The sequence below is a fragment of the Amblyomma americanum genome, chromosome 9, assembly GCF_052857255.1.
Source record: "Amblyomma americanum isolate KBUSLIRL-KWMA chromosome 9, ASM5285725v1, whole genome shotgun sequence".
NCBI lineage: Eukaryota > Metazoa > Arthropoda > Arachnida > Ixodida > Ixodidae > Amblyomma > Amblyomma americanum.
Window position 1 is genome coordinate 95375557 of NC_135505.1, and position 20976 is coordinate 95396532.

Here is a 20976-nt window from a genome sequence, read left to right on the forward strand (position 1 = left end):
TAAACCAAACTACAAACTCAAAACACATTCTTATGCTGAGGAGAGTCGAAGAATGAGGTGTGATTACTAAAGGCAATCAGATAATTTTAATGGAGCTTTGTCTTCGTCGTGAGTATACCTTCATAGTGTGGTAGCAGAGAGGTTCAAGCATTATCCATTCTCACATGTTTTATCAGTTTTTGCTCGTTTTCACCCGCATCCAAGAACTCACTCCTTAGCATTCACTGGAAATTTGCAACTGATGAAATCGACACCAATAATATGACGATCATGAAGCCGTTCCTCCAACTCTTGGGCCACTGCTGAGGCCTTGTGTTGCTCAGATAATATAGTCTATTATAGAAATTGTAATATGTCTCCAATTCATCGCGATCACAAGCCAGTGGTGGTTTGAATATCGGCGTGTAACATTCGTAGGCAGAATGCAACTTTCTTTTTAAAAGATGTACGTGCTCGTCACGGCGAGCACATGTCAGAATTAAACAACTGTAAATTCCATTACCATTTCAGGCTGATACAAACTGTTGGTAGTGCACATTGGAAACATAGAGCGGGTTTAAGCTATGTAGTGTGCAACAAAACATGATTATCAAGAGTGGACTTGTCGGGGACCAATAAACCGCAGTATTGACAGGAAATCTGCTGTATGGAAGAACAGTGTTCCTGGTGTCGAAGCAGAAGCGGACCTGTGGGGAAGCATTCCCCACATGGCCGACATGTGTGTATAGGCTTGAATGTATATTTTTCATTTGGAGCGGTCTCTTTCGCAGGCTGAGCGGAGGAGATCTTGCTGGAGGAACTGCCGTCTGCTCTGTGAGATTGTAGGTGCCTCTCCAGTAGTGACCTGCAAAAGCGCAATCAGAAAGTGGAAAAAAATGCGAGTGCCGGTTTTCCAACTGAAGTATTCTTTACGGTGTCATGAACTGCTACATTTCTATGTGTCTACACAAGAGAAATATTCTCGACAAAATTTCATTTCAATGTGTTGTTGATGAAAAACACTAACGCACTTTAATTGTCTTTAATCATTTGGCAATGACATAGTGCAACCAAGGGATTACACAGTATTTCCTTTATGCTGAGTACATGCTTTTGAACACTTAAACTTAACTATGATGTTCAAAGGTTAAGACCGCGCAGCGACGCGCTAACAGTGTCGAGCTGAAATTTGGGAAAGCAGTATGAGTTCGCCATATGAAAACTCCAGCATAACATAGTTCATATGATTAGTTGCTATCATAGTACTTTTCTGCTTAGATATCAGTCTTACTTGCAACGAGGTTCTGTTTATGACCATTTTGATAATAAAGGTAGCCGGATCAGTTTGCTGACTGGAACGAAGCGGAAAACTGTCCCTAAAGTAAGGAAGTAAAAGGGGACCAAGAAATAAATGGGCGAGTAAATGCTTCTTTTTGAACGAAAACATTCAAGCTATAAGGAATTATATAAAACTAGAAGCTCTGGACATATACGACGACGGTTAAAATTAATTCATGGTACAGTGGGGCAAGGGTTTCTTTCAACGCCCCAAAAAACTAATACACTTGGAGGCTTTCAGTGTAAAGCCAGGGCGCTTAAATTCTTGTGGTAAACAGTTGATGCCTGCCAAACTTCCTAGAGATCTTTTATGCGCAGTCCCAGTACACATCCGCATCAATTCTCGAAGCCAGTTTTTGAAAATATGCTATCCAGTGCTCATAAAGATGTCTAATAGGCGTCCAGTTTATTCACCTGCTTTAGGTAATGCTTGCTTATTGAAGGGACTGCAGAAAAGGTAATGAATTAAGATGAAAATTTCATCAGAAAATAAAATGAAAATTTCATCAGAAAGCGCCTGTTATAGCACCCAATTAAAAGAACTTTTAGAGGACTCCCTGATTAGATTATGATACCTATTGCAGAGCCAATGTAGAGAGGACTATATGTGAAGACAATCAGCTCCCGCAGCAAAGCTCTCCGCCTCTGTAACTTATCGCACCGTCTTGTGAAAGTGCGCGTCACGGCACCTTGGGCTGCGCTGCATAAAATCGAGCAGCGGTGGACGCAGGCGATAGGAACACATTTTTTAGCTCCAGAGAAATATAAATACACAAAAAAAAAACTTAACGGTCCCCGTTCATTCACATGCAGCGCTGCTGATTGATGCCTTGCACCATCCGCTTACTCTTCTACAGCGCGATGCGCTCGACAACAGGCGATGCGCTCTCTTCCTTGCCCCAGCCTTCAGCAGCAGAAGAGCCGGATTTTAAACTAGAAATTTACAAAGCCTTGCAGGCACTCGTTACGAAAGCTAAACTCGTCGTCACTCAGTGCACTCCATATCCTAGCGAGTGGCATGAATTAAAAGCGCTGTGATGAGGCCCGCAGCCGCTGCCCTGCTTGGCGCTGTTGTCAATTTACATACGCGGACGACAGCTATAGGAGAGGATTAAAAAGAGGTCTTCGCGCTGTTGCGACACCAAATAGAGACATCAAAAACGAGTTTAGGAATCCCGTGTAGTGCATATTGCGGTGAGAGCAAAGCAGCTAACATTACGCATATCAGTAGAAGTTTTGCATCTCTTCCAACAAAAAACGCAATCTTCTGGATCATGCTTTGAGTGTGGAGGATCACCTTGTACTTATTGCGATCATCTCCATGTTTCAGTTCATCGCCGAGCTCAGTATACTAAATCTATTGATATATATTAGTTATGAACCGCATGGACTCTATTAACTCGCATTAGGAATCATGCCGAAATAAATACACACCGACAGCTAATATTTAAGGAAAACAGGAAAGGGAGTATTCATAATAGCTCTAGCTGGCAACGCAGAAGAGTTCTAAGATAGTATGCTGGAAAGGGTGGCAGCTATCGTAATTAGGCTCAATAGGAAGTACAAGCTGAAAGTGGTGCTGGCCCACGCGCATACATCAAGCGATGGTGACCAGGCCGTTAAAAGTTTCTATTGAGACGTGGAATCGGCAATGAGCAAAATAGGGAGACAGTAAATTGTACTGATGGGCGACTTCAATGTGACGGTAGGCAAGAAGAGTCTTGTGACCACGTGGTAGGCGACTGTGGGATAGCTTCAAGGAATACCAGGGGATATTTATGGGTAGATTTCGCAGATAGGTATAATTTACAGATCATGAATACCGTCTTCCCCAAACGAGAGAACTGAAATTGAACCTGGAAGAGCCCTAATGGCGAAATTAAACATGAAATTGAATTCATATGAGCTCAACCTGGCGTCGTTCAGGATGTGGACGTCCGCGGGAAGGTGCGTTGTAGCGACCGCAGGATTGTAAGGTCACGAATAAGCTTACGCTTCAAGAAGCAACGGAAGAAGCAAGTGAAGAAAAAGTTCATTAGCGAGTTAAAGGTAAGAGAGAAAATAGAGGAATTTGGGATATTGCTGCAGAACAGATATTCAGCTTTAAGTCATTAGGAAATATCCAAATGTTCATCCAATAAAGAATAATCTGACAGCTGTCAGTACGGAGAGCGCAGCAGAGGTAGGCTGTGGGATGGCTTTGACACGACAGCGGCAAGCCATCTCAGGATATGAAAGATCTGATTAAGAAACGCCTGAGCCTGAGGGCGTCTATACCTTCAGACAGAATAAAACTAGCAGAGCTATTTAAGCTCATAAAAAAGGGCAATGTAGCCGACATAAGAATTTTAATATGGAGAGAATCGATCATGGCCTATAGAACGAATGTAGCCTAAAAGCAGTGAAGGAACTAGGCATAGGTAAAAACTAGATGTATGCGTTAAGGGACAAGCAAGGCAATCTCATTAGCGATATAAATAAGATAGTCAATATAGCCGAGAACGTCTGCACAAATCTATACAGTAGCCAATATAGTCATAAAAATAATGACAGCGATGAGCAATGCGTCATCCCGCCAGTAACAAAAGAGGGAGCAAAAAAAGCCTTAGGGGCATTGCAAACGGGAAGAGCAGCTGGGTTGGAACGGGCAGCAGCAGATATGTAGAAATTTGGAGGGGAGATCGTGGTAGAAAAATTAGCCGCCCTCTGTACGCATTGCCTTAAAGCCTCGACCGTACAAGAAGCTTGGAAGAAGGAAACATTATCTTAATTCATATGAAGGAGACGAAAGGGAAAAGGCAATTCCAAATAGAGTCAGGAAACCTTAGACCTCAATCCACCAAATCATCAGGCAGGCTTTTGTAAAAGATATTCCACAATATATCATATTCACACAATCAATAAGGTGTCACAGAAATGCGCACAATGTAATCAACCTATATATATATATATATATTGCCTCCATTGATTAGGCGAAAGCTTTCGACTCAGTGGAAACCTCAGCAGTCACACAGGAATTGCGGATCCAGGGTGTAGAAGACCCTTGTATCGAAATACTGCAAGATATATATAAGAACCGGACAACTACCATAGTCCACCATAAAGTCAGCAATAATATTCCAATCAGTAAGGGCGTCTGGTAAAGGACACATTAGCGGCAATGTTATTCACCGCTTGTTTGCATGAGGTATTCCGTGGCATGAGCTGGGAAAAGTTCAGGATAAGAAATATTAGAGAATGCTTGAATATTCTGGGATTCGCGGATGACATTGCCTTGCTGAGTCACTTAGGAGGTAAACTGCAATTCATGATCAATGAGCTAGACAGGCAGAGCAGAACAGCCGGTCTAAAAGTTAACAGGCAGAAAACCAAAGTAATGTTCAACAGTCTGGCCAGGAAACAGCGGTTCACAACTGGCAGCGAGCTGCTGGGAGGGGTAACGGAATACGCTACTTAGGACAGGAAGTGACAGCTGCTACAAATAGTATGAGGGAAATGCGCCAGAAGGATAAAAATAGTGTGCAGGGCAAATGGCAGGTTATTTCAGAATATGAATGGCAGTTCACCAATATCTCTCAAGAGAAAAGTGTAAAGCAGATGTATTTCACCGGTACTCACCTACAGGGCAGAAACGTGGAGGCTAACGGAAAAGGTTCAGCTTACGTTAGCGACAACTCAGCGAGCCATGGAAAGAGAAATGATAGGTGTAACGTTAAGCGTCCGGAAGCGGATAGAGCGCGTGAGAGAGCAAAACGCGTGTTATTGGCATCCTATTCGAAACTACGAAGAAGAAATGGGTTTCGGCAGGGGCATTTCACATGAAGGCAAGATAACCGCTGGTCCTTAAGGGTAGCGGAGTGGATTGCAAAAGAAAACTTGCGTATCAGGGGGCGGCAGAAGGTTAGCAGGGCGGATGAAATGAGGAAGTTTGCAGGCGTCGTTTGTGCCTTACTCTCAAAGGACAGGGTTAATTACAGAGACAAGAGAGAGGCCTATGCCCTCCAATGCTCGTAGTCAGGCTGATGATGATGATAATGATTATTAAATATGTAGGCCGCCGCGGTGGCGCAATGGTTATTGCGCTTCGATGCGGGCTCGATCCTGGCCGCGGTGGTCGAATTTCGGAGGTTAAACCCCAGGGGCGCCTGTACTGTTGGATGGCAGTGCACGTTCACCAACCTCAAGTGGTATAAATTTCCGCAATCCTACTCTACGGCATCCCTCAGCCTGAATCTCTTTGGGACGTTAAAGCCCAACAAACTATGAAGGGAACCCCAATGAACTGGATGAAAAATTTTTCTTATGGCAGTAACTTACTTAAACGCTAGTGAGTTTAGAAAGCCATGCAACAACAAAGGACATTCTCAAAAATGATCTAGAAATTACACCTTGAGCTCCACAGTACTGAGAAAAAAAAGTCATCGAAAGTAAATTGCGATCTTTAAAAATTTTGAGATGTCTACAGGCAATGCACTCGCGAAGAAATTTATGTTACGTCATTTACGCAGCTGCAAGTTTGGGCATTGATGAAGGTTTCTGATGACGATGCAAAATATGTGCTTGATATAAAGTGCATTTTTTGTATTGTTACCACACCAAACTTTATCATGGAAGGTGTAAAAAACTAAACACGGCTGACCTGGTGAAGTTCCAGTAAGGGCAATAGGAGCAGAAGTGCTGCTTCTTCATCTTTCCAAGATGCACGTGTGAGTAGTGCCTTTCTTGATCCTGTTGAGAGTTGAAGTCTTCCCAGCACTCGGGGCAACTGATGTTTGCTGGCTGTTTGGAGGCGAATTGTTCTGCATCAGCTGTAACAATGTTATGAGGACAAAATGTTTTTGTTAAAGGCCACACTTGAAACCGGCCGCAGTTTGTGCGTATGCGTTGCGGGTACATTTTTTTGCGAGCAGCATATTTCTACAAAGAGTCACGCCAAAAATTTGAGTGCGTCACGTATTGAGGTGGAAAAAAGCAAAAGCAAATGACCTCAGCAGTCTTGACAGCACATTCCTCAAAGCCGATGCGTCAGTGACAATGTAAGTAATAGGATTGTTCGCCGCACTTTATCCTATATAGATCATATTTTAGGTGGGATGTTTGAATGCACGCAATGTCTCCAAGCGTTTACTACCCACTGCTGTAGTAAATGATCTACAAGGATCTGCATAGCGCCTGAACACATTAAAAAAAAACACTCCTCACCTATCTTCGAAGGGTCCCTGGCACTGAATAACTTTGCTTCAGTGGGCTACCTTTTCACGCCCAGTGATTCCTATTAGAATCACTAAATTTGAGGCTGCCAGGGTTGAAAACAGCTTCAAAGTTCCAGTATTTTGACAGTACTTCCGAGAACTGGCACTTCACCAACAAATGTTAGCAGGCTTTCAACTGGCCGACATAATATAGAAGGCATATACACACTGCGCGAACTTTGCTGTCGCCGTCGGCTGGCGCAAATTCCTCTCTTGCATTGTTTAGAAAAAAAAAAACATTCTTGATCTTCCTCATCGCATGCAAGGGTACAAATACTAGTGTTCTTCGTGTTGGTTCGTGGTGGGCTTAGTGGCGTATAAGGATCTAAGGCCAAACCTCACAATAAGCCTCACTTGTTTCTTGGAAATAAACTCCACCATTGAAACATATACCAGCGCCTAAATATTTCATATAAAATAATGAAATCTCTGAAATCTGGAGGCCCTATTGAAGACTAAGCAGCGCGGTCGTATATGAGTCAACTGAGGCTGCTGTTCCCTTGTAAATATTAATTCTTGCGCTCTCAATACACGACAATAAACGTAAAAAAGACGTCTAAATTCAGCTCAGGCATTTTTTTATGAGCAAAGGAGGAAGTTTGAAGTTCGTAGCACAACACGAGCCTTCCATTGATCTCGTCCTTTCCCTCAACCACGTGCCCATTCTGCTATCAACCCAGAACGTTAGATCACTTCTCGCTGACATGGCACCTTTGGGCCATTCCCCGCCAACTTTTTCTTGAAATTGCATTTAAATATTATATTGACTCTGAGGGTTACAAATTTACGGTAGTTTGGCACTACCCGACTAGGCTTCAGCAACGGGACAGTTCACACATGGCAGATTCAGTGATTCCGCTCCCTCCCCCGACTTTTCTAATCGATCCAAACTAACCTTCTAGGTTTTATTCAGGAGAGTTTCCCTATAGTTCTATTATCTAGTTTTTGTTTATTGTATCTCAGCCACCCTGTTTATTTTCTATTTTTGGCGCTTGCAAGCCAACCCTCTCCCGGTAGTCTATATGTCGAGAGGTTAATTAGTTGATAAGATGACATTGTGTGACTAGGTTGATTAGCTCATAAATAAGCGACAAAAATGTCGAAAAACTCTCGAGATAGCGCGGGCGTTTATATAGCGAGTTACCGAGAAAACAGCCGTGAAAATAAAATAATAGAAAAATAGACAAAAAAGTTTAAATAAATTCAGAAATGAATTGAATGCTGTTTCATGAGTGATAATTAGATGAGAAAAATTTTAAGTAATATAGAGAGAATATTAATTTAATTAAAGCAAATTGCGCTCGACGGTTCAATAGACTGGACGGTAATATAGTAGTCGGACGGGAAAGCAGCACCTGTGCCAAATATGAAAACGAATATATGACTGCAGTGACAGTTGATGTTGCCTACGGGTCTGCCACGGTAACGCTTGACGTCATGACACTGGGTTTGAGTGGGGTGACCCTGTCATCAGAGGAGAGGACGGCGCCACGATAGGGTGAGCGGTGCCGCGACGGAAAGAACCTTCTGCAGCGTTCGTGCGCGTCGCCTCGGGTTTCTTTTGTATGCGTCGAATGGTGCGGTATCTCGTTGTGTGACCATGTGCGCTTTGACGCGTTTGCTTTCTTATTGTCCCAATGCGGGTCGCCGCAGTGGCCTCTCAAATTCTATTCTGCCTACAGCAATAGAGAATGCATAATATTCAGTAGCAAAGATGGATGCTCAGTTAGGAAGCCTGAATGCCTTACTATATTTCGTCAGCTTCCTTTTACAGCCACGCTTCCGACATATCCTGCTGTTTTGAGCCATCAGTGCAAAATTTTACGTGGTTAGAATATTTTTTCTTGTAATGTCCAGTATTACTGTAATATGTGCACAAGTGGTGGTAGGATGTTTTTTCGGAAGTGTGAAAACGTAAAGTCATACATTGGGAACGCTATACCATGGGGCAGTGGGTCGTGCCTTGAAGTGACGCCATGAAGGGTACCTAAAATCCATAAGGTTTGGCAATTATCCTGGAAGCGGAAAACCAGGAGTCTGATTGACAGGGGTTTGTTGTTGAACAGTACTTTAGAGGTCCACTTTGTAACTGTGCGATAAAAGAGGCGTTGCGGCAGGGAATGGATTTTCAGGAGTTGTGTGCGTGTGAGCATGGCTCTGTCTAAGTTTGGCCTCATTTATTTCGACATAGTGACTTTATTTGAGGGATGTACTGTATACGCCAGTTGAGAGACGTAAGGTATTTAAAGCGGAAAGCTGGGCTACTTAGTGGTCTTAGTTGCCCAAACTACTCAGAATAACGGATAGGATGTCCTAGTCGAACGAACCTTGGCTGTATTTGAGTCCTGTGCCTGGGTTCTTAAGTTCATCCACGAGCTTTCTAAAGATGGCTGCATACACATCCTGGATGTTTGGGTTTTGCTGAATGACACACGCGTTTGCTATAGGTGTCAAGGAAGGTGTAAAAAATAATTTTTTAAATTTTATTTCAAGCCATTCTAAGTTAGTACAAACAGATATCGCCAAGAAATTCCTTCGTACTGCCCTGGAGAAGTCCTGCTCACGCAATGTGATTGAGAGTGTTTACTTGCAGACATAGTGCATGACGAAGGCAGGTTTCTCTAGGCAACTCGTGACATCTGTTGCTGAAGGCCGGTCCTCACGCTGGGAAACAGGACAGAGGACTGAGCAACAAGCTAATGAGCGGGCTAGATGCGTGGAACTTCTATATATCCGTCAGCTGACAAATTACCCAAAGAAGTTGGCAGATAAAGGCAAGGCCTGAGTTGTGCTTCCTGCACCAGGCAAACTCGAAAAAATGTATAAAGCTGTTGATCCTGCCTCAAAAAATAAAAAGCCGAATAGCACGATAAAACATCAAATGCCGTATGTGGCTTGCAAGACAAGTGTGTTCTACAGAATTCGTTGTCATGCGGGAATCGCTACATCGGCCAAACTGGCCGTTGTTAGTATGTTTCGCTAATGGAGCACAGGCTATCTGTCGAGGCACTATCATGTTTGGGACACTTGGCGGCGCATTGGAAAGTTTGTGAGGATGATTGTACTTCGATACTCACTAAAACGCGGGTAATTTTTTGAATTCTAACTAGAAGGAACCGCAACCACTGGAAGCTTTCTCCTTTACAGGGAAGACAGTCGTGAGTAAGCACCCCGTCCCTATTGTTTTCATCCAAAAAATTCTTAAGCCGGAAGGTGCCGTTACAAATGCGCTTTAGGGTATGAACTTTGTACATGTTTTGCTATATATTGTCACGTAGTGGTGACGGCAGTCGAAGCAGCGATGAAAACGGATGAAAGGGTCTTCAAAAAGAACTGTTTATTGGGCTGACTTGCACCCAAAATGGACTGAATCACTCGGTGGCGGCGAAGCGACAAGCGTGCTCGGCGGTCGTCGACCAGAATGCCCGCCGCTGTCGGCCGTGCTCAATTTAAAGCTGATAGCGAACATTCGAGATAAAGGGCGCAAAGTTACTAGAACATTCCGGAACAACGTAGAATTAGCTTTGCCTGGCTGCGATCAATCGAGATAAATCTAGTCGCGTCTTGCGTCGCAAACAAAGCGATAAGGTGGTGTCGCGGCAGATTTGAAAAACAAACAAACACTGCAAATATTGGCGGCAATATTGAATGTGTTTGTCTGGAATAAAAAAAACTAGATGCCGACTGTTCATATTGTCCACCTCTCTTCTGTCCTTGTCTTTAGCGCTAGTTACTACGTGCCTTGAATCGATACACGTAAATCAGGGTTGTGCATGCGGTCGAGATTTTAGGTGTAATGGTCTCAGAGACCCATGTACGAGGCTCCGTAATCTAGGCAGGATCGTACTGGAGAATGATAATGAATGGAGCAAAAGACATCTCCTGTCGGATGCCCACCGTTTTCTTCAAAGCACATTTGTAACATTTAAGGGCCACGAAGCTTTTCTTCTTCAGTTTTTTTTAATGTTCGGAAGGGATGTGAGCTTTTCAGTGCAAATTATGCCTAATATTTTGTGTTCTGATACTGCTAATTTTGTTTCTTTTGAATGGAAAGTTGGTTGTACTTTACGCCTCTTTTGAGAGAGAACATTACAGTGACGGTTTTCTGGGGGGAAAATTAGAATGGCTCTGTCTGCCATGTTGGCAGTTTATTTTTATGAACAGTACTTCTTTCTTTCATACTGATATGTTTGTTGACGTGTAGGCTATCTAGAGATTGTCAACGTAAGCTGAGTGCATAAATTATTTTTGGGTTATTTTAGCTAAATAATTAAATTTCACGACAAAGAATGTCGTATTTAAAACGCACCCGTAAAGTATCAATTTCTCATGAGTAATGTTCCTTGAGGGAATTGAACCTAGGCCCACGCAAGCCTTTCGCAAGATTCAAGCTCAAAAGTTAGAGATTTAAAACGATTTCAATATACTTGGCGAGCCAGCTCGCAAAAGCTATTGCTGTATACCTACTGGGGGATGTTGGCTGCTTTACCTGTTTCAGGTATGTTACCAAACTGGCATTATTCCAAGCTTCCCAAACTTTTTCTTGTGTCCTAAATTTGTTTAAAAATTTTGAAGAAGGCTGCCATGGAACGTTAGGAAAATGCGCCAGCGTTACGCAAATTATTTTATGAAGGCGAAGAGCTGTCTGTTTTCCTTCAGAGAGAACTATGTCTACTTTTTAGATTGTAAAGTATCATTGAGTCGTTCATATGTGCTACATTTTGCGGGAAGTCTATACTTCCAGGCAGATTTACGTATTTTAAAAATGATTTTGTATGGTATGGAGAAGTTGAAACACTTGAGAAATGATCACCTAGAATGTCTGGTTGTTCCTTTATACTTGTTCTGTGTACAAGGACTGTGAGGAAAGGATTTGTGAAAAGGAACAAGTTCCTAATTAATGTTCGAAGTTGCTCCCACATTTTTATGGGTGTGATTGAACTGCTTATAGACAATATGCGAATTTTCCAGAAAGCTCTCGCTGCATTCCGATGAATACTTTGTGCATTAGCCCTCGCCTTTTTAAAGTTCATCAGGTTCTGTTGTATCGAGTACCAGCGAAAAATTCCATTGGCCTAATTTGCTCTTTTTTCGCCCTTGTACATTCTTTGTTATATCACACCTTGCGGTTCCGTCGCACCAATCCCGAGCACTGAGCCATAGCTGGGTGTACCTTTGCAAGAGCGATGTGGCGAGCTATTTGGCATTGCATATCTGCAGGAGCAGCGAAGGTTAAAGCATACACAACGGAGGAGACACACAGGCGCCGTAGTAATGGTACACGGTGTAAACGTTTATTTCAATTAATCAACGCTGTTATGACACGCAAACAATTTTTCAAGAGCAGCGTTTTCCTGGAACAGCTCCCAGTCTACGTGGAGCTTCCAACGACGTCGTTTACCTGGGATGATTGATGGCTGTGTTTAAAAATTATCTACTAATAGAAGATGACCGCTCCCGTATGGGTTATCAAGAACGCCCCACTTGAAATCAGGAGAACTGGAGGGAGAGCTAAAAGACAAGTCTACGCAGTTCGTTTTTCCTGAGTATGGAGAGGAATAATTTGTTTTCCTGTATTGAGCAAACAAACGTTTTTGCACGGGAGAAAATTTTCTAGAACTTGAACTCTGCTGTCAATCTGTTATCCTCGCCAAAACCCACAGAGGGCATTAAAATAGCCTACTACAAGATACGGCTCGGTTAACTGCTCAAAACGTTCATCCAGCTCATGCAGTTTTAAGGTGAGATGTTGTGGAAGATGTTCTATATTTCGGAAGCAGTGGAAGCAGTTATATATTTCGTTTGAAGCATGATTTCGCGGCTTAAAACACTATTCTGCATAACAACAGCAACGTTTCCACATAGCCTACTCGACTGCTTCAAGTCACACTGGCATACTTTATCATAATCATTTTTATGTGCAGGACTGACGTTGCTCTCCTGTAGACACAACGCTACAGGCAGCAGAAAATCTAAAAGGTCTCTTGCATCACTATAGTTTCTTTTTATTATTCCACGGCAGTTCCAGTGGATAAGTAACGCCATGAATACTTTGAAGGGATGTACTCAGAACCTATGTCCCTATTTGTTCGGTGCTCGTTACTGGCCCATTTTGTAGACACAGCTACACAGCGCCAGCCACTTCGCGAGGTCAGCGTGGCTTCCCGCTGAGCCTTGGGACCTCCATTCCGCCAGCTATGCGCATGCGTGGAATGACGTCATAGCCCACAGCTAGTGTGCACCCCGCGCAGCTCGCTGCTGCGCCGACGCGCGGAGCAGCCGCCTTACGCCTCGTCAGTTGTGCGCATGCGCAGAATGACGTCAGAGCACGCAGCTGGTGTGCGCGTCGTGCGCCTACATTACGATAGCATTTCGAGTGTTTAGCTTGGTGAAGCCGTGGCCATAGTGCAGGTTCCGGCGGCGCAGCGCAAAGGCGAAACCAGGAGGTGGAGAGAGTGAATCCATGTCCAGGGACAAAGATGAAGAAGCAACGCCCAGCGAAACGCAGCGGTCAAAGATTGACTTTGCAATTTGACTGAGCGAGTTCCACTCGGCCAGCTGTAGACATTGCGCCACTCCGGGTTCAACCAGAGCTGCGCCACAGACAGTTTTCTCGCTCAAGAGATCTCGACCACCACAGCGGCGGAGCCGGCTCTGACTTGAGTCCACCGCCTCAGTGGAGGTGGGGGAGTTCCCTGGGGAGCCCGCGGGAAGAGATGGTGTGGCCTTCTCAAGGACGAGGGAAGCCTTGCTGATTTTTAATTTGTTAGCCGGCGGGCTCTTTTTCGGGGTTGACAAGGCAGCTCTCGCTGCATCTGCCAAAGACCCGGGCGGCCCTGCGTCAGCCTCACTGGGTCCGACCTTTGGCGTTTGAAGCAGCGCCTGGAGTTAGGAATATATTGTCACGTAGTGGTGACGGCAGTCGAAGCAGCGATGAAGACGGACGAAAGGGTCTTCTAAAAGAACTGTTTATTGGGCTGACTTGCACCCAAAATGGGCTGAATCACTCGGCGGCGGCGGATCGACAAGCGTGCTCGGCGGTCGTCGAACAGAATGCCCGCCGCTGTCGGCCGTGCTCAATTTAAAGCTGATAGCGAACATTCGAGATAAAGGGCGCAAAGTTACTAGAACATTCCGGAACAACGTAGAATCAGCTTTGCCTGGCTGCGATCAATCGAGATAAATCTAGTCGCGTCTTGCGTCGCAAACAAAGCGATAAGGTGGGGTCGCGGCAGATTTGAAAAACGAACAAACACTGGAAATATTCGCGGCATTACTCCCCTCTCAAAGAAGCATCGACCCGATGCATTAAAACAAATAATGCGACTAGTAAGGGAAAAAAACGGATCTTGCGAAAATAGAGCATGGAAATGCAGCGGCCTTTAGCGCGCATAATACGGCTTCAGACGGACTACATGGACAACTTCTGGTCGTACGCGGCGTCGCTGGGATGCAGTCATTGCGTCAGGGATGACTTCATAATCCAGTTCACCCAGCCGACGAAGAACCTTGTACGGACCGAAATAGCGGCGCAAAAGCTTTTCACTCAATCCACGGCGGCGAATGGGTGTCCACACCCAGACTTGGTCTCCTGGCTTGTATTCCGCGTTTCGTCTTCGTAGGTTGTAGCGTCTGGCGTCGGACCGCTGCTGATCTTTGATCCGTAATTGGGCAAGCCTTTGAGCTTCTTCTGCGCGTTGAAGGTAGGCGGCAACGTCGACGTTCCCTTCTATAACGTTGGGCAGCATGGCGTCTAGCGTGGTCGTGGCCTCCATGCCATGGACGGGCCTAAAAGGCGTCATCTGGGTGGTCTCCTGCACTGCGGTGTTGTAGGCGAAGACGACGGAAGGCAGGATGACATCCCAGGTTTTATGTTCGGCATCGACATACATAGCGAGCATATCGGCGATGGTTTTGTTCAGGCGCTCGGTCAGTCCGTTGGTCTGCGGATGGTATGCAGTTGTCCTCCGGTGGCTGGTTTGGCTGTAGCGCAGGATGGCTTGCGTGAGTTCCGCCGTAAATGCTGTTCCTCTGTCCGTGATGAGCACATTGGGGGCGCCGTGTCGAAGAAGAATGCACTCCACGAAAAATTTGGCCACTTCTGCTGCTGTTCCGTTCGGTAGGGCTTTCGCCTCGGCGTAGCGGGTCAGGTAGTCGGTCGCTATGATGATCCACTTATTTCCAGATGTTGACGTTGGAAAAGGGCCAAGCAAGTCCATGCCAATCTGCTGAAAGGGTCTTGAGGGAGGTTCAATGGGGTTCAGAAATCCTGCTGGTCGTGTGGGAGGAGTCTTTCGTCGCTGACAATCTCGGCATGTTTTCACATAGTGTGCGACATCGGCAGACAGTCGGGGCCAGTAATACTTGTCTTGAATGCGGCGGAGGGTGCGAGTAAACCCGAGATGTCCAGCTGTCGGCTAGTCGTGTGAAGCCTGTAGAAATTCTTCGCGGAGACAAGTAGGTACAACAAGGAGGTAGGCTGTTTTGTTCGCTGTAAAGTTCTTCTTCACAAGGACCTCATTCTGCACACAGAAAGAAGACAGTCCTCGCTTGAATGAAGTGGGGGGTGAAGAAACCTTGCCTTCCAGGTACTCGATGAGGCCTTTTAGGTTGGGGACCGAGCTTTGCTGTTGAGCAAAAGAGCTTGCGCTGATGGGTCCCAGGAAGGCGTCCTCATCGTCGTCCAGCGGCGGTGCATCTACAGGGGCTCGTGAGAGGCAATCGGCGTCAGTGTGCTTGCGTGTGGACTTGTAAACGACGGCGACGTCAAACTCCTGGAGACGCAGACTCCATCGAGCGAGTCGGCCAGAGGGATCCTTCAAATTGGCAAGCCAGCAGAGCGCGTGGTGGTCGCTGACCACCTTGAACGGCCGTCCGTAGAGGTAGGGGCGGAATTTCGACGTAGCCCAGATGATGGCAAGGCACTCCTTCTCAGTGCTCGAATAGTTAGCCTCGGCCTTGGAAAGGGAACGGCTAGCGTATGCGATGACCTTCTCCAGCCCGTCACTTTTTTGAACGAGAACGGCGCCTAGTCCCACGCTGCTTGCGTCGGTATGAACTTCAGTATCGGCGTTTTCATCAAAATGCGCAAGGATCGGTGGGGACTGTAAACGACGCTGAAGTTCCTTGAATGCTTCTGCTTGCGGCGCTTCCCATTTAAACGGCACGTCTGCCTTCGTCAGTTGGGTCAGGGGCTCGGCGATGCGCGAAAAGTTTTTTCACAAATCGTCGGTAATATGCGCATAGTCCGAGAAATCTGCGCACTGCTTTCTTATCGGCGGGCGGTTGAAACTGTTCAATAGCAGCTGTTTTCTGCGGGTCTGGGCGTACTCCTTCCTTGCTAACGATGTGGCCTAGAAACAGCAGCTCTTCGTAGGCAAAGTGGCATTTCTCTGCTTTCAAGGTTAGGCCAGACGACTTGATTGCGTCTAGTACTGTTCGAAGTCTTTTGAGGTGCTCCTCAAAGTTCGAGGCGAAGACAACGACGTCATCTAAATATACCAGACAACTTTTCCACTTCAGGCCTGCCAGCACTGTATCCATTACTCGCTGAAACGTCGCTGGTGCGGAACAGAGACCAAATGGCATCACCTTGAACTCAAACAGCCCATCCGGAGTTATGAATGCTGTCTTCTCGCGATCTCTTTCGTCGACCTCAATTTGCCAGTAGCCGCTCTTGAGGTCTATCGATGAGAAATATTTGGCGTTGCAGAGGCGGTCCAGTGTGTCGTCGATGCGGGGGACGGGGTAGACGTCCTTCTTTGTTATGTTGTTCAAGCGGAGGTAATCCACGCAGAATCGAAGTGCGCCGTCTTTCTTTCTCACTAGAACAACCGGTGCTGCCCATGGGCTGTTTGAAGGCTGGATGACTTCGTCGCGAAGCATTTCTTCGACTTGGTCCCGGATGGCTTGTCGTTCTCGCGGAGACACACGGTAGGGGCTTTGACGGAGAGGTCGGACGTGTTGATCCGTTATAATGCGATGCTTGGCAATTGGCGTCTGTCGCACCTTCGGCGATGTCGAAAAGCACTCACTGTAGTTTTGAAGCAGATTGCGGATCTGGTCTTGTCTGTTCCGGTGCAGGGCTGGGTTGATGTCGAAAGTGGGCGAGTTCTCTTGGTCAGGCCGATCTTCTGCGGAGGGGTCGGAGAAGGCGAAGGAATCTCGTACGTCAGATATTTCGTCGTAGAAAGCAACCGTCGTTCCTCTGTTAATATGCCGGTATTCTTCGCTGAAGTTAGTCAGCAGTACTTCGGCCTGGCCATTGCGGAAATGTGCGATGCCTCTTGCGATGCTGATTCCTTGGTCTAGTAGCAACTGCATGTTCCCCTCGATGATGGCTTCAGTGTTTATGGCTTTCGTGGCGCCTACGGTCACGATAACGCTTGAACGGGGTGGGACGCTCACTTCTTCCTCCAGGACACTTAGGGCAACGTGATTTTCCCGAGTTTTCATCGAAGCGATGGCTTCGTCTGTCGAAAGCGTAATCAGCTTGAATCGCAGGTCGATGATCGCCTGATGCTCATTAAGGAAATCCATACCCAAGACCACTTCGCGGGAGCATTGCGGTAGCACAACAAAGGTCGCAGGATAGGTATGTCCTTTGACAGTCACTCGCGCTGTGCATCGTCCTGATGGCGTAATGAGGTGGCCCCCAGCGGTGCGAATTTGTGGGCCGTCCCAAGCCGTTGTGACTTTTCTGAGCTGCGCAGCGAATGTTCCATTCATCACCGAGTAATCGGCTCCTGTGTCGACTAGAGCGGTAACTTTCCGGCCGTCGATAGTCACTTCTAGGTACGGGCAGTGACGAAGAATATGGCCGGCCTCACCGCAATGGAAGCACAACGGCCGGTTGTAGGAAGTCCTCCAGGCGTCGCATTTTCTGGGGCTTGAGCGTCGGTCATAGGATGGGCGGGCGGTGGCTGGGAGGCGGCGTTGTGGAACAAGTGGCTCATCTCGGGGAGGACGTGGGGGTTGTCGTTGGGGCTGGACAGTCCTTACTGCAGCGGCGTAGGTCATGGCCTGGGGTTCTGTGGCCGTCGGGGTGCCAAGTGCCTGTTGCACTTCTTCCCGTACCACATCCATCAGAGTCGCTGCTTGTGGCTGTGGGGAAGATGGCAGTAATCGGCGTAGCTCCTCTCGGACGATTTCGCGGATAACTTCCCGCAAGCTGTCGCTGGTGGTGGCCGGCGTGTCCGAATGGATTGCACAGGCAGAGGAAGGGCGATTGTACTGCCGAGCTCGAACGTCGAGGGTCTTCTCAATCGTGCAGGCTTCTTGCATAAACTCCTCGACTGTTTTTGGCGGCTGGCGGACGAGGCTTGCAAAGAGTTGTTCTTTTACGCCACGCATTAAAAACTGAACTTTCTTTTCCTCGGTCATCCCGGGATCAGCACGGCGAAATAGGCGCTTCATCTTCTCGACGTAACTGCGGACGGGCTCATTCGGAAGCTGGATCCTGGACTCGAGGAGTCGTTCGGCTCTTTCTTTCCTCACGACACTGGTGAATACCTTCAATAGTTCTCTCTTGAATAGCTCCCATGTCGTAAGGGACGACTCGTAGGTTTCGTACCACGTGCGTGCGGAGCCATCCAATGAGAAAAAAACGTGTCCAATCTTTGCCGCATCATCCCACTTGTTGAATGACGCCACGCGCTCAAATTGGTCCAACCATTCTTCAGGGTCTTCACCTAGGGATCCATTGAAAGTTGGCGGCACCCGCGGCTGCTGCAGTATGATCGGTGTCGACATCTTTGGCGAGGTTGCAGTGCTGGTAGCAGCGTCTTTTCGCTGTCTGGTGCGGTCCGGCAGTTTCCCGAACTCAGGCTCCTCTCCCTAGAGACGTCGGCTGGCTCGCTGAGCTGCTGGTTTGTCCTCGGGTGTGAAGCGCTCAGGGCTGGGTTCACGACTTGAAGGGGGCGTCCGGAACATGGAAGTAACCCCGCACCTCCACCAGATGTCACGTAGTGGTGACGGCAGTCGAAGCAGCGATGAAGACGGACGAAAGGGTCTTCTAAAAGAACTGTTTATTGGGTTGACTTGCACCGAAAATGGACTGAATCACTCGGCGGCGGCGAAGCGACAAGCGTGCTCGGCGGTCGTCGAACAGAATGCCCGCCGCTGTCGGCCGTGCTCAATTTAAAGCTGATAGCGAACATTCGAGATAAAGGGCGCAAAGTTACTAGAACATTCCGGAACAACGTAGAATCAGCTTTGCCTGGCTGCGATCAATCGTGATAAATCTAGTCGCGTCTTGCGTCGCAAACAAAGCGATAAGGTGGTGTCGCGGCAGATTTGAAAAACGAACAAACACTGGAAATATTGGCGGCAATATGGTCGCACGGAGATTTTTGCTTGCCCTAGCTCCATTGTCTCGGACTGGGTGCAGGAAATAAATGTCAGGACCAAGTGTTTCGTGGGAATTTCCTTCTTTTGCGTAATTTGAGTCAGCATATATTAAAAACAATCTCATCTTATAGTACAACGACCATTTGTTTTTCTGTCAAGTGAAGAAAATCGCTGCCCGAGGTGGCATCCCGTACTACATTTAACGATCTGTGTGGTGTTATAGAGACAGGGTTTTCAGCATCGGTTCTTCGATGCCTGCAAACTTTGATATCTGAGTGATATCGAGGAATTCTTGGAAAGCGTCTCCGCTAGCTAATTCTGCCACATTGTATTTCCAGCCTAAGGAATCTGTGAGAACATTCGAAACTAAGAATTGAGATATTTATCTTGCTGGCTTTTATTTTTGTGCCCTATGCACTTCGTGGTAGTGTCGGAAAGATTTTTTTTTTTAAATTCAGGTCGCGTCGGTGCGGCCTCTTATGATGGGACGATCATTTGAAAGGAAGTAGCCATAACAATCAGTGTTCAACGGCCATGGTGCCAACCACGCTTCATAGAGCTGAGGGGACGCTGCTGGAACGTAAAAGCAAGTCATACCATGCAACTTCCGCTGTACACTTCTGCTTTAACAAAATATGCGGCAACTCATAGTAGTTACACCATACAAGATTAACAATAGCCGTAAGGAAAGAAAGAAAATATAAAGAAGATCAAGAGAACGAGAGAAGAGAGTAGTGAGAAAGGGATTGGAAACTGCTGTACTTAAAATGCACCCCCGAGGTACTCTGTTCTCTTAAATGAAGTTACTTGAAAGGGTGGCACCTGGACGTACATTAACGAATAGACAAAAAGTTGCAAAAATTCATTTCAGCATCTTTCAGCGAATGTCGAAAGTGACGTAGAATCCCAAACCTCAATTTTTGTGTAAGAAACTGTCTAAATCAAAACATGATGATGATTATTATGGATTTTTATGGCGCAAAGGCGTCTGTGGCCAAAGACCGCCATGGCACCAGGTATTTTTCGATTACTCAAGGTGGGGTCAAAAACCCATTTTCCAAGCATTTAACCTTTCACTAGCCGAGCAACAGGCCAGGGGAAAGCTTGTACCTATTGTATCACCGGTGGGTACCGGGCGGCACTGGGGATCGAGCCCCGCACCTTCCGCATGCGAGGCTGATGCTCAATTACTCGGCCATCGCTGCGGTTAAATCAAAATAGGCTGCTAAAAAGATTTGTCACGGCGTTAATGCTTGTCGAAGGGACACAAGATTTTCGGTTGTTGAGCATGCTTTTTAAAACCTGCTGTTATGTATTTCAAGACGGGCTTCACGGCTATCGAAAGATACCAAGAGGCGGCAGGGAAGAGCTTTGAAGACAGCCGCTGCTGCTTCTGCCTCCGCCACTAGTTAGGTTCCGGCGACGGAAGAAGTGGTTAAGTCCAGCCTGGCTTAGAAACACAGCATAACCACGCATAACAAACTTCCGGTTGCTAAACCGGGCTTAGTCGAGCCGCAGTAGTTTTTTTCTAGATTTATTAGCAAAGTGCCGAAAATACAGTATTAATTGTCCCGCCTCTCAAGATCAGGGAGGGCAAGAAACAGGGCTCACCGCGGTAACATGATGCAAAAAAGCGAGCAACAGCCTTTGCACATGAAAAGGGCTGGGGTCTCGTTTCTGGGACCCGCCCCCATTTGGATGGTAGTGCTTCAACCCGTAATGAAAATATTTGTTTTCCATTTTTCATGAGTGTTAGCTCACAGTGCATTCAATGTTAGCGTTAGCAATGCGCAGAAGTTTAGTTTATCACTTTTAACACTAAGGTTTCGGAGGTGACCACAGGTACAAAGATGCCATTGCATAGCGGGAAACGACAGGTAGAGTCAGCCATAATGCTGACAGGTCAGGCAGCGCGGAGAGGAGGACCGCAGTAGTCTGAAACTTTTTCCAATGATTATACGTTTTTGTCTTACAAGCCATTTTTGCTATATTTGCATCATCTCTCCTATTGACCGACACGCTAAATTCGATCCATTGCAAAGATCACGTTTGCGAGGCT

At 46.5% G+C, this 20976-nt stretch overlaps 1 long non-coding RNA gene across 1 annotated transcript in view; it reads right to left on the minus strand.

Annotated features, from left to right (window-relative positions):
• Nucleotides 1-611: 611 nt before the first annotated feature.
• Nucleotides 612-20976, minus strand: part of LOC144104209 (uncharacterized) — a 54038-nt gene continuing 33673 nt past the window's right edge. Inside the window, exons 2-3 of the long non-coding RNA XR_013308461.1 lie at nt 5957-6125; nt 612-844 (exon numbers count right to left, since the gene is read on the minus strand). This is a non-coding gene — a long non-coding RNA (uncharacterized LOC144104209). The remainder of the gene's footprint in view (nt 845-5956; nt 6126-20976) is intronic.